The sequence below is a fragment of the Pleurodeles waltl genome, chromosome 4_1 (assembly GCF_031143425.1).
Source record: "Pleurodeles waltl isolate 20211129_DDA chromosome 4_1, aPleWal1.hap1.20221129, whole genome shotgun sequence".
Lineage (NCBI taxonomy): Eukaryota > Metazoa > Chordata > Amphibia > Caudata > Salamandridae > Pleurodeles > Pleurodeles waltl.
In genome coordinates this window covers 908544299-908561471 of record NC_090442.1, presented here as the reverse complement: position 1 = coordinate 908561471, position 17173 = coordinate 908544299, and the positions used below count along the sequence as shown (strand labels likewise).

The following is a 17173-nucleotide window of genomic DNA, read 5'->3' as shown; positions in this document are numbered from 1 at the left end:
GCTGCAGTGAAAACGTTTTCTGGATAAAATACATCTGTAGGTTAAAGAATTTAATGTAGGCTGTCTCTGTGTACTTCCAAGATATAATAGCCCCTCATGGTTTGTAATGTAAGCCCTCAATAGGAGGCAGAATGATAGCTCAAACAGTCAATTGCATGAGGTGACCAAGTATCATGAAGGAGGCTGACTCTCTGTATAGTGTATGAAAAAGACAATGTACTGTGCAGAGTCCAAGAATCCTCCCTCTTAGGTATCCAGAGGTAAAAAGCAGACCACCCAATGCTCTGTTTTTGTGGTAGTGTGGGCAAGCAATTAGCTTATCTTGGAGATGTGCTAACCATTTTTATACACTCAGTATCAATAAATGTGGACACACCCAGAATAATAATTCAAACCAATTTACAAAACACTTCTGATTTTTATATTACAAAAAAAAAAAAATATATATATATATATATATATATATATACACACACACACACACACGTTAAGTACTTATTTTGTTATGATTTTTCAAAGTTTAGCAAATATATTCTTTGTGGGTGTATTTATGCACCATAGGAATGAATGGGGAAAAAAAAAAAAAAAAAAAAAAAAAAAAAAACCCCACCACAGGCAATGCTCACAATTGTCACCTATTTTTAGGTCAAGGTCGTCGAGATGTCCTGTGGGCCAGCCAGAGAAGTTCAGGAGGTTCCCAGTTCAAGCGGGAGCAGCAGCTGAAAGTCTTGAAGCTGGTGCAGAACGGAGAAGGGGACCACCTGGACACACAATGCACAGGTGGACTTGAAGATAAGTCCTGTGGGTTCCCTTGGAGTGAAGAGGTCGCAAGGGTTTAGGGACCCCTAAAGCACATCTGGTTTTCCGATGCTGGGATTAGAGAGACCAGATGCAGTGCAGATAGTTCAGTCAAGGGTCTTGCATCAAGGAGTCCTTGGAGCAAGGTGCAGGTCACTTGGAGGGTATATTGCAGGTCATCAGGGCGACTCTAGGGGGTGGTTCTTGGGTGTCCTGCAGTCCCCCGACTGCTGCTTGTTTCTGGTTCTCTGAGAGTCCAGAGGGGGCTTTGCTTCTGGGTATCTGACATTGCTGGTCAGTACCCCGGGAAATTAGACATCTCAGGCTTTGAAGGTCCTGTGCCACCAAACATTGCACATTGGTAGGCTCTGCCTTTCAGGTCTGTTGAATGGATTTTGGTCAGGCTTCTGGGTCGTTGGTCAGCAGCCAGTGAGTGAACTGGACATCACTGGTTACTTGCAGGTTGCAGGAGAGTAATACCTTGACTCCGAGAGGTTCTTGGCATTTTGCAGAAGCCTCGAGATTCTCTGGGGATTCTTAGTGTTCTTCAGATTTCCAGGCAACACCTCATTGGCGACTGTCAAGTCCTATGAGCAGCAGGTAGGGTTTGGCACCTTTTTCTTCTTGCAGCAGGACTTCAGTTCTCGTGCTTCGGGTCTTCTTTGTTCCTAGTCTTCTTGTGTTCATCGAATCTGATCTGTAGGACTTGGGATGCCCACTAAATTTTGCATTTAGTGGGCGTTAGGGGGGGGAGAACATGCTAGTGGCAAATGGGCCACCTACCTTAGGGTGATTAAATCTACTGTGTAACCACTTCCTGTGGAAAGAGGTCATATCCCTAGCCATGATTGGCTATTTTCCTACACCATGCATTTTAAAGAACTGGTAACATTAGGTTTAGCAGATTGTCATCTCGTAAAAAGCAATGTGGGGGGTGGAGGGGGAGGGAGAGAAACACCACACAACACACACACAGTCTACCTGCAGATGCCTACCAAAAAAATATAAAAAACGAGTTTATGCTCTCCAGGACCAGTGGAGGAGTTACAAAAGAGTAAGTGCAGATACCAATGGTTCTTGCTTAAATATATATGATAACTGAAATGGAAGGACACCCATCACGGTCTATATACCGGATTTTTAAAAGGGCAAGCAGGAAAGGGTCCCACATGTGTTTCAGGAAAAAAACTAACTGGAGAAATGAAACAAATAACAATAGGAATTTTAATAGCCAATAAAATCACATAATTATTTTTCATTAGCTACTTTGACAGTAACTTTAACAAAACTTCGACCGACCTACACTAGGTGGACAACAAGAAATTCTTAAATTGTAAGGACATTTTCAATACACTAAAATAAGAGTGCCCATATGCCTGAGCGCACGCGCACACACACAATGTCTGGTGGCACACGGGTGCCTAGCTAGAGAAAGGACATTAGGCAAGGGGAAACGTACCTTTTGCAAGCACAGAAGGTCTACAGTGCACAACTCAATACAGGTAGAACTGAAGAATTTCTCAGCTAATACAAGAGATAAGTTGCACATCATTGGGGGAGGGAGGTCGGTCAGTGGCATATTTGCAGGTTACACATAAAAAAGTTACATACAATGAGTCTAAATGCAAATCAGTTAAATACTTATTGGTTATTAGTTTGAAAAACGGCCATGGCTCAGTCTCTCCAGTTCCTTGGGCACTCATGAGATCTGTGGGATAAGCATGCCTTCGACCTTCACCTGCCATATAGTGTCACAGGGATAGCCACCACACACAGGTGTGCCCGTGGGCAATAAAACATTGAAAGTGCAAGCTGGATGTGCTGTCGGACCCTTCGCAGAAACAAGCAACCAATAAATCTCGGGTGCCCCGATTACGTTTGGCAGGGGAGGGAGGGTAGTTCCATTATTTGTAATTCACACTCCTATAAAACAATACCTGCATAGATTACCCTTTCGCATCAGGGAACTTTTACTCCTATGGTCCATTACGGTGCCACAATTCCAGCAGCTGATTTGCATATTTGACGTGATACAATAGGCTGGCTGCCACAGAAAACCCCCTGTTGCTACCACCATTACTCAAAGTGAATGTGCATGGTGTAAGAAGGGGAAGGGAAGAAAAAAAAAAAAAAAAAAAAGTTTTATCAGACTCATGAATCCCATGCTTGAGTCACAAATTGTGGACCCTCTCAAGCCTCAGGATTTGCAAATCCTATGGAGAAAAAAAAAATGCATAACATCACTGCGCTCAGGCTTCACTTGGCCAAAAGCATGGTGGGAATAAAGCCTGGCTGCAGTCCATTCCATAGCCAGAAAGAATCATCGCTGGGTACAGTTGAAGGCCAGGCACAATGGGGGTGAGTTGCTCATGGCAGGATAGAGCAATGCTGCCAACCCTGCTGTGCACAGCCAGAAGCTATGGGTCTGGTGCAGTGCCTTGTTGCCTGTGGCCAACTCCCGTTGTGCACAGTCAAAATCCATGTGCATAAGAGGATAGGCCTTCTGCAAATAATTGAGAACAGATGTGCCTGAAAGGGAAGCATTGTTGCAAACCACCCATATGAACATCCAAAGGCCATGCACAGCAGGGCGTAAAGCCTAGCTGTAGGCCAGTCCCCAGGGCCAACAACTACTATGAATGCCTGAAGACCATGCACATGGGGTGGGGTGTCGACTGCTCCCAGTTGGTTGGGCACCAGAAAAGCTGCTTGTGGTATAAAGGGGAAAAAAAAAAAAAGAAAAAAAAAAAAACACAACTTTACTGACAAATCCATATGTTTCAGTGAAGATATCTTTGGTTATAACACATTAGCGTATGTATAATTAAAAAAGAAAAACACACTTATGTAAAAAAAAAAAAAAAGGTGTTACAGTTGTGTTTTACAACCAAAACAATGTGCAGCAACAATACATACTCAAACCAATCAATATTATAAAATTCATAGTAGTCAGTTTCATAGTGTGAATGGTTATATATATATATATCTATCGATCGAACAAAGTGGTCTAAGAGTTGCTGGGCGGCGCACTCCACTGCCGGTGCCCAGTGACAGAGAGGACCAATCTCGAAAAATATAAATAAGCAAGAATTTTCACCGCACTCCACGAAGTCTCAATAATGTGTATTTATTTTAAGTAACAACCACCAACGTGTTTCAACTCCCCAGGGAGTCTTGTTCACAGTGAATGAGTCCCTTTTCCTGTTTATACTCAATATCATTACATCATGCACAATGCATTATGGATATTGTAGTTTACATATATCACACTTGAAATTAAAATTAGTGATTTTCTAAATTTAAAAATCCCTTTTAAACACATAGTTCTATTCACTTATGTTTTTCTATATTCTTCCAATCCTTTCTAACTTGTAATTTCACACTATTAGTCTTTACTATTTACTTTTTCCTGCTTCAACTACACATAACACTATTTCCCTTTGACATTTATTTCATTTGTCTCTTTTGTATATGGTATCGCTTGTATATTGTGACGTACTCTAGTCTGATAATTGTTTCTTTATGTCTGCAGTAATCTTTTGATTTTTTTTTTAGAAGTTTCTTGCATTCATTCATTCTAGTGTTTTTCTAATCTCTTATTTAATTCTGTCAATTCCACCACAAATATCAGTGAATGCCTTTTCTCTCCAACTCAATAGCTATCATTATTTGACTAGAGTACCATATAATGCAGTGCTGTTGATAATGATAGTAATCATGTAGGGTGGTCATTTATCATACATCTTGCCATATTTCAATATTATAAATGTACATGTAGTTCTTCATCCATATTCAGCCCATACGGTATTTTAGTACGGAGCTATGATGAATTTGCTCTCCATTTGTCATAGCTTTCGAATTCTATCTCCCCCTCTCTCACTCATCTGCGCTATTCCCATGAATCTTAACGATCTCCAATCATTGGTATGTGATCTTGCAAAGTGTTTTGCCATTGTATAGCTCATGTCTTGGTTAGTAATGGCTCTAGTGTGTTCTAAGATCCTTTTCTTAAGCGGACATATTGTACTGCCAATATATCTCAAACCACATTCACACTCAAGCACGTATACTACATATTGGCTATCACAAGTGATTCTCTGTGAAATGTGTATAACCTTACCACTGTAGTCCATGTATGTTTTCGTATTTCTTGCAATCTGACACACTTTACATTTATTACATGTGTAAAAGCCAATTGCCTCGTTATTCAACCAATTTCTTGTAATTGGTGCCACATAGTGGCTTTTTACCAGTATGTCTTTCAGTGCGCGTGACTTCCTATATGATATTTGTGGTTTGCAACCTATTCTCTTTACCAGATCTCGATCACTTCTCAGTATTTTCCAGTGTTTTCTAAATATTGATTCTATATCCTTGCTATAAGTGAGAAATAGACGAGGACATACTTCCTCCTTATCACTTCCTCTTTTTACACCTTTGTCTATCAGTGTTTCCTGTCGAGATATCTTTTTAGCTCTCTTCTCACTAGATTCAATATTTGCTCTTAAATATCCACAGTACTGTTTCTCCATTTCTTTGTCATTAGAGCAGTTCAGTCTCATTCTTAAAAATTCACCAAATGGAATGCTCTTTAACAATGGTTTGGATGAAAACTTCTCCCATGTAAAACACTATTATTGAATCTAGTGAGAAGAGAGCTAAAAGAATATCTCGACAGGAAACACTGATAGACAAAGGTGTAGAAAGAGGAAGTGATAAAGAGGAAGTATGTCCTCGTCTATTTCTCACTAATAGCAAGGAAAGAAAGGATATAGAATCAATATTTAGAAAACACTGGAAAATACTGAGAAGTGATCAAGATCTGGTAAAGAGAATAGGTTGCAAACCACAAATATCATACAGGAAGTCACGCTCACTGAAAGACATACTGGTAAAAAGCCACTATGTGGCACCAATTACAAGAAATTGGATGAAGAACGAGGCAATTGGCTTTTACAAATGTAAAGTGTGTCAGATTGCAAGAAATACGAAAACATACATGGACTACTGTGGTAAGGTTATACACATTTCACAGAGAATCACTTGTGATAGCCAATATGTAGTATACATGCTTGAGTGTGAATGTGGTTTGAGATATATTGGCAGTACAATATGTCAACATAAGAAAAGGATCTTGGAACACACTAGAGCCATTACTAACCAACACATGAGCTATACAATGGCAAAACACTTGGCGAGATCACATACCAATGATTGGAGATCGTTAAGATTCATGGGAATAGCGCAGATGAGAAAGAGTGAGAGTGGGGGAGATAGAATTCAAAAGCTACAACAAATGGAGAGCAAATTCATCATTCAGCTCCGTACTGAAAGGACATATGGGCTGAATACGGATGAGGAACTACATGTACATTTATAATTTTGAAATATGGAAAGATGTATGATAATAATAGTAATCATGTAGGGTGGTCATTTATCAACACCACTGCATTATATGGTACTCTAGTAAAATAACGATAGCTATTGAGTTGGAGAGAAAAGGCATTCACTGATATTTGTGGTGGAATTGACAGAATTAAATGAAAGATAAGAAAAACACTAGAATGAATGAAAGAAACTTCTCAAAAAAATAAAAAGATTAATGCAGACATAAAGAAACAATTATCAGACTAGAGTACGTCACAATATACAAGCGATACCATATACAAAAGAGACAAATGATATAAATGTCAAAGGGAAATAGTGTTATGTGTAGTTGAAGCAGTAATAAGGAAAAAGTAAATAGTAAAGACTAATAGTGTGAAATTACAAGTTAGAAAGGATTGGAAGAATATAGAAAAACATAAGTGAATAGAACTATGTTTAAAATGGGATTTTTAATTTTAAATTTAGAAAATGACGAATTTTAATTTTAAGTGCGATATATGTAAACTACAATATCTATAATGCATTGTGCATGATGTAATGATATGGAGTATAAATAGCAAAAGGGAAAAGGGACTCACTCACTGTGAACAAGACTCCATGAGGAGTTGAAACGCGTTGGTGGTTGTTACTTAAAATAAATACACATTGAGACTTCGTTGAGTGCGGTGACAATTATTGTATATATATATATATATATATATATATATATAAAAATAAATAATCTGTAAGGTTAGTTACAACATTTGCAATTGCATCCATCAAATCGAGGTCAAGATCCAAACACTACGTATGGAATGAGAGTTATAGTTTGCTATCCTAGGTGTAATGTGCAAATGCAAGTGATATTTTGGCTTTGAATCTCAACTGTAACTCCACTTTAACTGAATTTTTAGTTAAAAAAAATATGTTAAAGTGTTATAACCCTAGCTAATCATAACTTCACTGTAACATTTGTTTTTTGGCAGTGAACACATTTTACATAAAAACACAGAATGATGGAAACTGTAGGGTGCAGGTGAGAACCTAAGTTTAAAAGGCTAAAGTACAGCCTACCTTACTGGAAAGAAGTCCCTTTAGTGGTTCAGTTTTGTCCATTCAATATTTTATTGGCTTTGCCTTATTAGAAGTAGTCAGCAGTACAGCAAGCATGGTAAGGCAATTGATTTTGTGCATAAAGACCACATTGTCTAGCCACCAGCCCCACACTTCCTCATGCCAACCTTGGGAAACATGGAGGAACTGTGTCTCAAGACTGAAGACTCCCAAAACTTTGGAGGTGGTACACAGAATGAGAAAAGTTGTCAGTTATCGATTTGCCACATCCCCTTCAAAAAGGGAATTTTATTAGAATTATTTTTTACACTCGCCAGTCCCACACCTCAAGTATCACTTTGAAAACAAAACAAGGCTTTCTACCTCCAAATATATTTACACCAATTAGCATGATAAAAGACGGCCTCATAATGGGTCAGTCCACAGAAAATAAATATTAGAACAGCGCTCCTCTCCACCATCCTCCTCCCACCACAGCACCTCCAAAACTTGCGAAAGCCACTACTTACATGGGAATCAATGTTTTTTTTTTTTTTTAGCAAGATTCAGAATAAACCTGGGAATTCCAGGCAATGAGCACCACATATCTTGAGGAGTGCATTTTTTTTCTCATTATATATATGATAAATCGATTTGGTCACTAGCTTATGGACGTTCTGTCGCTATGGATTTACTCTAGCTTTCAAACCATTTACGGCCATGAATATCCCCATATCCTCACTGAAACTGGACCAGTACACTACAGACAATATGCTACATGGATCAGATATGTACTTCTTTGCCTTAGCCTGGAGCCCCTCCTTCCCTTTAGTGGATAAAACAAATGTCCACGTGTACCAGCACTCACTTGTTGACTCCAAACAGTCGTTTTATTAGTTGCAATTTCAATCTACAGAGGATCGCACTGTGTATTAATCGAGTCTCATCATAACGGTATTGCTATTCCTTGAACTGTACTTGCAGATTATTTACACAACAGTTTCACCTTGGCATGCCCAAGCACCACACCAACTTTGGGCCAATGTCTCATTTCTATGTGGTACTGTAAATAAACAATGATGTGAGAACAAGTACAAAATAACAGTACAAGTTGTCAAATTTAGCAGTGGCTGTTCAAAGGGGACCTTAAGTTTTTCTAAATAATGTTGAGATACTGGAATGGGGTCTCGGTGCACTTTCACCCCCCCACCCGAGTCCAGTGGGATCCCTGCTGCGATGGCAATAATGTAACCGAGGGACATAGCAAGAAGCCCTCTGGGAGACTGCCTTTCGGCCTTAGACCCATGCCAGAGATCGCTCCTGCAACAGGTCACGATGGAAAGCAGTCTGCGGTAGCATTGCCTGATGAGGACAGTCAGCCCCTCTCCACCATCTAAATAGCCATCTAAAGCCAACAGAGAAAAAATAAACACCTCGCACCAGTTAAATATTAAATTGAAGATTTATTACATGGTAATATCAGGAACGAAGGTGAGGAAGATACTCTAGGTTCGCATGCCCAGCAAGGAAACAAGTTAAACTTTAACTTAAATGTTACTGCCACGCCCCCACTCGGTATAATGTTGGAGCTTGGGTGTGAAGCAAGTTTAAGACATCCAAGAGTTGACTGGGTCACTATAAAAACGCAATAGCACACCATGTGTTAAAAAAAAATGTCAGAGATGCCTCTATTTGAGCGATGAGTCACCTTTCGTGGCTTGAACCCGCACCCATGGCAAGGCAAGACCGCTGGAGGAAATCCCGAACAGAGGTCACCGTCGTGAGCTCAAATAACTGTAAAACCATAAAACGAATGCACTTACTGGAGTTTCACGAGTCCTGGTAGGGAGGTTGGAAACCCCATTCACCCCTGACATGCAATGCTTTAAGTGGGATAAGAAAGTGGGGTGGGAGGAGGCTCTCTAAGAGGGGCGAGGGCAAAGAGGAGTAACAAGGGATCATTTCTAAGAGACATGCACAATATAATTAAAGCTGTTGTTTAAAATATGTAAAGTAAAATGTAGTGCTTCACAGCACGCCACCTGACAAGTGTTGCTGCCTCTGCGAGCTTTTTGCTGTTGCATCCAGACATATCAAACCATCAAAACCTATAAAAAAAGAGCTATTTGGATATGTCAGTGCTTGTTAGCTGTACCAGAAAAATGAATAACGACAATGATTTTATTGTGAATTGGAATTGAAAAGCCTGTGAATTAAACAAGACTAAATCCTGTGACTAATACCCTGCATCTCCCTCTTTATGCGATATTGTGTGACCTCTTTATCGTTATTGGCCCTCCACTGTTGCTTGGCAGTTTCTCTACTAATCCTTCAGTCAAATGTTTAGATGTGTCCTTTGCTGTGCATAGGTTGTCCTAAGTAAGTGCTTACCAAGCTGTACAATACACCTTTAGGCTCTACAAAAAATAAAATACCCGACTACTGGGAAAAAACAAACAAAAAAAAAAAAAAACACACACACACAAACACAACACGCAATTCGACACAGCAAGCTAAAAAAGGCTCTATGACGCAGCCATACTGCCTTTTCATCTCTTATGGGCTTGTGGATAGGCGGCACGGGAAGAAACAACAAAGATAAGGTTGGAGGGAAGGATAAACACTGTCACCCGAAATACAGCATGGAATAGTCTGCTCCTCCTCGGACACATTCGCTCATCACATAATTACTGCCTCCTAACATTCCAACCAGCCAATAGAGGAACATCAACTTATCTCCAAGTTATAGTCTGGTCTCTGTAACAAGTACTTTCCAATGACAGACACAAAATGGAACGAACTGATGGGTGTAGCAACAGGCTCCAAACCCATCCAATCCATTCACGCGCATGTTCTATGCAGGGCAAAACACATCTTTCAGAAGCCTTGCAGAAAGCCCTTTGGGAAGTGGAACAATAATCTAAGAGGAACTTGAACTTTCTCATGCACACCTGCGTGCTCTCACCCTCTTGAGATGAACTATAAGTGAACTCGGTGCTAGGAATAAAACTAACGTGACATAACCAGCAACTGCAATGGATGTACAAGATTCACCTACCGTGAAGTTGTGCTGTGGTTAAAGTAAAGTCAAACAGAAATAAATAAATAAATAAATAAACAAGCATTTCCAATGCAATGGGTCTCACGTTTACTCGAGTTAAAACTATTAGCGTTGTAAACTCCTAACGGACTTTTCTTGCCACATTAACTGAAACTGAAAAGTAAAACAGCTTCACATAAGCGAGCAGACGGTCGCTATGTGCGCAAAGCAAACACACAAAAGGAAACAGAAGTTCGCTTGCAGTGAAACATATCGGCAAAGTGCAATTATCCATGTAACCAGCAAAAGTGCAGTTATCCACGTAACAGGGTAGATGTCATACAAAGCGCTCTACTAATGCCCAGCGAGATTGCGCTGCCTACGAAATAAACAGAAAAAAAAACGTACAGAAAACATGGAGCCTCGTAGGTTTTCAATAGTTGGCCGGTGTAATTGAGGCCGGCTAAACACCAGAAAAGGCATGACGTATGCATGCCTTTCACTAATTAAATCAAGCTAATTTTAAAAGGCAAGCCCACAAACCAACCAAACTGATGGGCTTGACATGGACGTGGTTAAAAGCCCAAAGAGAGATTACACCAGGGACAGCGTGTTTGTGCTCAACCCTACAAAGGAGTACCTGCAGGAGCCTGCAGCCAGTGAAAGCACTCTGGCCGCAGACAGGAAGCTGTACCTTGGTCAATGCTCCTTGGTGCAGACACACACAAAGCCACAGTCAGAAGCTGTAGGAGAGGAGGAGACAAGGACCAGTAGGAAGCAAGGAAAAAAGAGTGACATGGGATCAAACCACTCTAGTATTAAGCCATTGCAAACAGCACAGCTCATCTCACAATAGCAACTGTGGGAGGGAGAGGGTGGGGTTAAGAGTCACACATCCGCACAACAGGCTGGAATCTGTGCACATCACAAAGGAAGGTTATGAAGTGCTTCTTGCAATAGAAAACATAATCCTAACATGCCAGACTTAAAAAAACGCAACCTGCTAGGAGATATATTCCGAATGGTGGAAGAAGAGAGGGAAAAAAAAAAAAAAGAAAAAAAAACACACCACCACACACAAAAAAAAATTATATATATATATATATATATATATATATATACACACATATACATATACACACACACACATATACATACACACACACATATACATACACACAACCCCTCACCTTTGATTTGGAATCCCAGGCCAGGTTTTGTGAAAATGAGGATGTAGCTGAAAGCACGTTTTAAATTGAATGAAAAGATTTAAAATAACAGTTATCCCATCCCAAAATGTACTTCTGCTTTGTGCAGAGTAATGCTGGCAAGGGGCGTGTGCCACTTCAGAAGACGACAAAGACTTAAACTCACCTTGGAACTGCTGGACAAAGTTGAAAACCTTGGCAGATGTAATGTTTAAGTGACACTAAAACACTTTACTAAAATCTTCTCCAAGTCGCAGCGGCTCACCTTGCCTTAATATAAGAATTTCTGGGGCATATTAGGTAGGGCCATAAGTCTCATGTCTTCACGCAAACGTAGAACAGTACTTACACAGACGAGCTACAACATTCCAGAGTTTAAAGAGGGATTGGCGTGTACTACTAATAGGGCTACATCTGTCTTCGCTGAAGATATCCCCGAATTCCAGTTTCGACATAGGTACCATACAATCAGCAACTTTGTGCACTTGTGCCACAGAAGGCATGCTATTGCCATGTATGCTCCTTTATATAATACGGTGCCAACTCTAGGCATCGTCCCCACGGAGACTAAGAGGAAGTTTCACTTTTTGAAGGACTATGGCACCCCTTTGGGGCCAAATGCATTTGGGTTTTTTGGTGCGGCACCTGCATTTTCTACAGCTGCCTCGTTGCACTACTGAGTCAGAAGCACGCAAGCCAATGTCTTCCACATGGGGCAAGTTCTCATGATGGGAACTAGGCCTCTCGAACCACAGGCAGCTGACTGGATGCAGAATGTGTGCCATTTGTTTGTGGACACGCAAGCACCCATAAGCTATTCTATCCAGAGAAACTCACTGCTTGGAAAGGTAAAAGGTTTAGTTATTTATTAAATCAAAAGCCGGAGGCAGTTCTGAGCTGGTGGACGTCTTTGAAGGCACTCTGGGATCTATCTAGGTGTCTGAGCAAACAAAACAAAAAAAACAACAACAAAAAAAAAAAACACAAGGCCTTAACAGGTATGTGTTATACGTGACGTTAAACAACCAACACTGAACCCTAGCAATAAGAGCATAATGCAAGGGCACAAACTGCATCCTTGGAGGACGGCTGCTGCAACCACAAAAACGTTGTTAAGACACCACATGTTGTAAGACTTCATGGCCATAAAACATCGATCGCATCAAGGCACGCATCTATAGAGCTCTAACTCTCAAGCACCATTAAGTCCCTGGTCACGAACCATCAACGGTGCTAGGACCCAACTTTGGAGTCTAGGTGACCATCCTGCGTGGGATGTAGCCATCAATGGTGAAGGAGACAGTGGCCTAACATCACTGGCGATAGAGGCCAACTCGCTGCAGTTACATCTGTATTTTACTCCAAACCAGTGGACAGGGCATCCGTTTTACCCCCCCCCCCCCCCCCCCCCAAGGACCACGTACCCTTACTACGCCACTGCACCTACCATCCACACACGAACACCAGCTCTCAAGCACCCCAAGGCCGACGGTACAAACAATAAGTAAGGCCACTGTACACAAAGGTGATCTTCCATTACTACTCCCCCCCAACCTATACGCTCCTCGGGAGAACTGGTCAAAGGAATAAAGCACATTCTCACTCTTGAAGGCTGAACACCAGAGGCCCTGCGGGTTGAGAGCTCAGGCTGGTAACCTTGCCTCCGGCCCGAGACCTGCTGGGATGACCAAGCACCGCTTATCTGGGCGTTAATGTATTGATACATTGTGTATTTGTCACCGCACGCGCTTGTTTTGGAAGCAGAGTTGGCATGCAAGTTTTATTCACAGCACTAGTTTTATTGGTAGACCACCATATGACATTTAATATGTATTATATTTCTAGTCACCAACTAGAACAATTGGGCCTCGGCTGATATGTCACACGACTTGCATGTCGTCGACATGGAATCCTTTTATTGGGTCCCCTTTGCTGTGCGCTGCTGGCAGTGTAATCCCGAGGAGAGAACCGGAGCAACGAACAGATTATTGTGGGATTACAGGGGCTGGTTTCCTTCTTGTCGACATAATTCCTAAACATTGTTTAGACAGCTAGAGAGGAAAAAGTGAGACAGCGCTCCTAAAGACTCCCGTTAAGATTGTACTGCACAAACCAACACAACACATCATCCAAGAGCTTGCAGGAAAATCGTTTGTGACCTCCAGGCCCTCGTGGCGCTGTGAGGTTAAAACGTCGTCATACAGACGAGAGGCTGTTCCAAACCAACTAGAACAGTCCTGATACCACGCGTCACGAGTACACGACTTATTTATGCGTGTGTACAAAACATGGATAGTATAAAACGGCCTATATTACTCTTCCGCCAACCATGTATAAAGCAAGGCCTGGTTCTTAAATTCACGGAGGAGAGATAAGACCCGCAGCCCGGCCAGGCCAAATGCCTTTCATACCTCAGATTCCCAGACTTGGCAGCCGCGTGTGCAAAGATGCACGTGTTGTCTTCGGTGTGGAAAACGCTGCCTGCAGCAGCTTCGTATTTTCTTTAGCAGGGCACAGTTTAACCTCACCCACCATCCCCCCCCCAAACAAAACAAAAAAAACACACACACACACAAACACAAAAGGAGCCAGACTACGGAAACATATGCATTGCACCAACTGGGCTTCTTAATGTCAGTTCGTCTATTTTTTTGTTTAACTACCAGTGGGTGGAAAGTTTAAATCTTCAAACGGAGTTATGGTTGTGCAACTTAAGTGTAACACTCGGAGCAATTCCTGACGTCTACAACTGTGTATGGAAAAGACAACATAACACTGTTTGAATCCAAAGCGTTTCCCTCAACAAATCATTTTCGTCTAGGTAAGCGTGCACAAGGGATATGCAAACGTGCATGGCAGAAAGAGGTCCTGGGAAAAAGGTAGCAAGGCAGAAAGAGCTTAGCGGCACTGGCACTGAAAGACAAGAACAGTATCTGCTGCTACCAAGTAGTAAGTGTTAAAGAGCAGAGAGGGGTGCCAACTAGCAATGCCAACCGAGAAAGATAAAAGAAGGCATTTACAACAGATGGACTGGGGAGAGCGCCCTGGAGGGCGGGCTTTTCATTTCAATATAGCCTTTTAAAATCCAGCGTGCAAGCTGAATGAACTGCATGTTTGTGGTAAACATTCTGCAGGTGGAATAAGTCATGGATTTATGAACTGGGGCACGCGGAAGAGGCACAACGGGAAACAAGTTTTTGGCATAGCCAATATGCCAGGCGTTGGCTGGCATCTTTTGGATTTGTCAGTCCTTGTTTTGTACGGTCTTTGCAAAAATTGATTTCGGAGGATCTGTTGGGGTTTAGCCAATAGAAAATAAACATTCGCTAAAAACAAAAATATATTTTTGCCAACAGCAGCCCGGGAGGGAAAGGGACTACATGGTTTTGATATAGTCTTTGTGAAAGAGCATTCTGCTGGTACAGCAAGTTAACCAATGGCCGAGGTGGGCCGACCCACTACCCTATAGACGTGCAATAAAATCAGAAATGTCTCAGTGTCAGAAAGCAGTGACAAAGCCAGTAGGTCTTTTCTATAAGATATATATAATATATATTTTTTTACCAATCCGAAGTGGAGCTATATATAAACGCGAAAATAATAAACGTGTTGCTTTAAAATGTAGCACGAAAAGCTTTAAAGAATGAATGGCTAGACAGGTGGTGGGGGGGGGGGGGGGGGGGAAAATCACAGCGATAAGAGTGATAACAAAGGTGAAATAACGTGGAGCACAAAGGTGAAATAACGTGGAGCACACAGGTGAGTGAGGGCAACGCGACCAGGGGGGCGAAGCAAACGGGCGAGAAAGGGCAGAGGTGTGCACGAGGGAGGTAGATGGAAAACACATGCACTCTCGTGCAACGCTTAAACAAAACAACATAGTTCCCTATAAGTAAACAGAAAGTATGGTAACCATCCTCTCCAAGCGATGGTAAAGCGGCTATGATACAACGGCGGGCATAAAATAAAAAGAAAGAAAAAACACACACACACACCACACTCGATGGGGTGAAAGTAGGAAAGCTGCCCAATATAAAACAAGCAAATAAGCGTGACAGCAAAGCCAGACAATGTTAAGCAATGAGCAGGCTGAAAATGTTAGTATGTCCTAAACTGCAACCAAACTGTTGGCGTTGTCTAATAGGTTCCACGTTAAAATTGAAGCCTGGAATTTACAATCACCCTGCCAGATCGTGCTCCCTCATTCTTTTGCGGGAGACGTATAAACTGGAACATTTTCTGAAACGTGTGTAACCCTTCCAAAAGGCCAAGTCATTTAAAGTGAGCGTGCCAGCCTCCCAGACCAAGTGTCTCTTCTAACAAATGTCAGTGCATTCACATTTGATGTAAAATCAAAATGCCTCAAGCGCGAGACCCACTGCGCCCTTTGCAAGTAAACGATCCAAACAAAACACGCTGCTTGTTCGGAGCATTCGAGCAGTAACAAGCCGGAGTCAAAGTCCAGTGCCAGTGGCGCACAGGGCAGGAATTTCTCTTAATGAAAGCCATATGCCAGAGCAGAGAGGGAGGGCAGCCTCGGACCACCTCCAATCACGCATACCCCCCAGCACCAGAACAAAACACACACATACACACGGGACAAGGTGGGAAATGAAGACTGACAGGCTGCAGCTCCCTCGAAACGTAATTGGAGAAGAAAGGGCTTGTGGGAAAAACCGACAGGAAAGAAAATACGTATAAACGGATTAGAATGGGTGCTTAGGGGGCACTCGACGCATGTTTTCCGTGGCTGGAAATCCTTTGGCTTTGTCGATGACGCTTGTAGGGGAATGGGTGATGTAGGAAAGCTAAATCGAGGCTGTCACTTCCTCAAAACCGTAACAGATAAAATAAAACCTGCATAATACGGGTCGTGACAACACTTCCAGCTAATAGACTGCTACTGGGGAGGTGTACAAACATGCAAATCAGAACCAAAGGCTGCAGGTCAGTCACTTGCTGGTAATCTTCGAGGTCGCCTAGGTGACCACGAATAAGGGGCCTCTGCAGACATCCGCCTGCTTTCACTTTCGTGGGTACAGGGGGTCGTCTCCACACTGCTGCGATCACTGACGCCCCCATGGCAGGCGCAGCAGGCACTCCACCGGGGTGGTGGGTCCAAGAGGAGAGCTGGTCCTGTTCCACCCTCCCTCCCCCGGGGTGGAAGGTGCGGCGCACCCGGAAGTCAACTTACCCCAAGTTTGCGCTGCGTCCGCCCGCTCCTCACCCGGAGCCGGCTCAGCCTGCCCTCAGCTGCCGCGGCGCTCCAGCAGAGCCGGGCAGCCCCTGTCCATCCTCCAGCGCCCGCGGCCCCGGCGCACAGCGAGCAGAGCAGCCGTCCGTGCGCGCAGCGGCACCTGCGCTCCCCGGGACGCGCCTTCACGGGAGAACAGACGGGAGCGGGAGAGGCGCACCTGTGGGCGATGCACACATCCGCTCCCGAGCAGGAAGCAGCCAGAGCAGGGATAAGGGAGCCTCCTCCGCCCCCTCCCCTCCCCCGGGCCGCGGCTCAGCCAGTGGAAGGGCAGGGAGAAGAGGAGGACGGCGCAGGCAGAGCCCAAACTTTCTCCCCTGTGCCCTCTCGCGCAGGCCTGGCTGCAGGGTCCGCCGGAGGTCTCGGAGCTGCCCCTGCGGGCTGCTGTTCCTTGGCCTGGAGTCAGGGGTACCTGCGTCCACCTGTCCCCTCTCGAGGTCCTACCTTCTATAG

General features: G+C 43.0%; 1 protein-coding gene across 2 annotated transcripts in view; it reads right to left on the bottom strand.

Annotated features, from left to right (window-relative positions):
* Positions 1–16950, bottom strand: part of PLXNB2 (plexin B2) — a 640303-nt gene extending 623353 nt beyond the window's left edge. The window contains exon 1 of one of the 2 annotated variants that reach the window (XM_069229655.1): positions 16661–16950. The gene's annotated coding sequence lies outside the window, so the exon portion shown is untranslated. The remainder of the gene's footprint in view (positions 1–16660) is intronic. The other variant, XM_069229656.1, reaches the window with a different exon arrangement.
* Between the last annotated feature and the right edge of the window lie 223 nt (positions 16951–17173).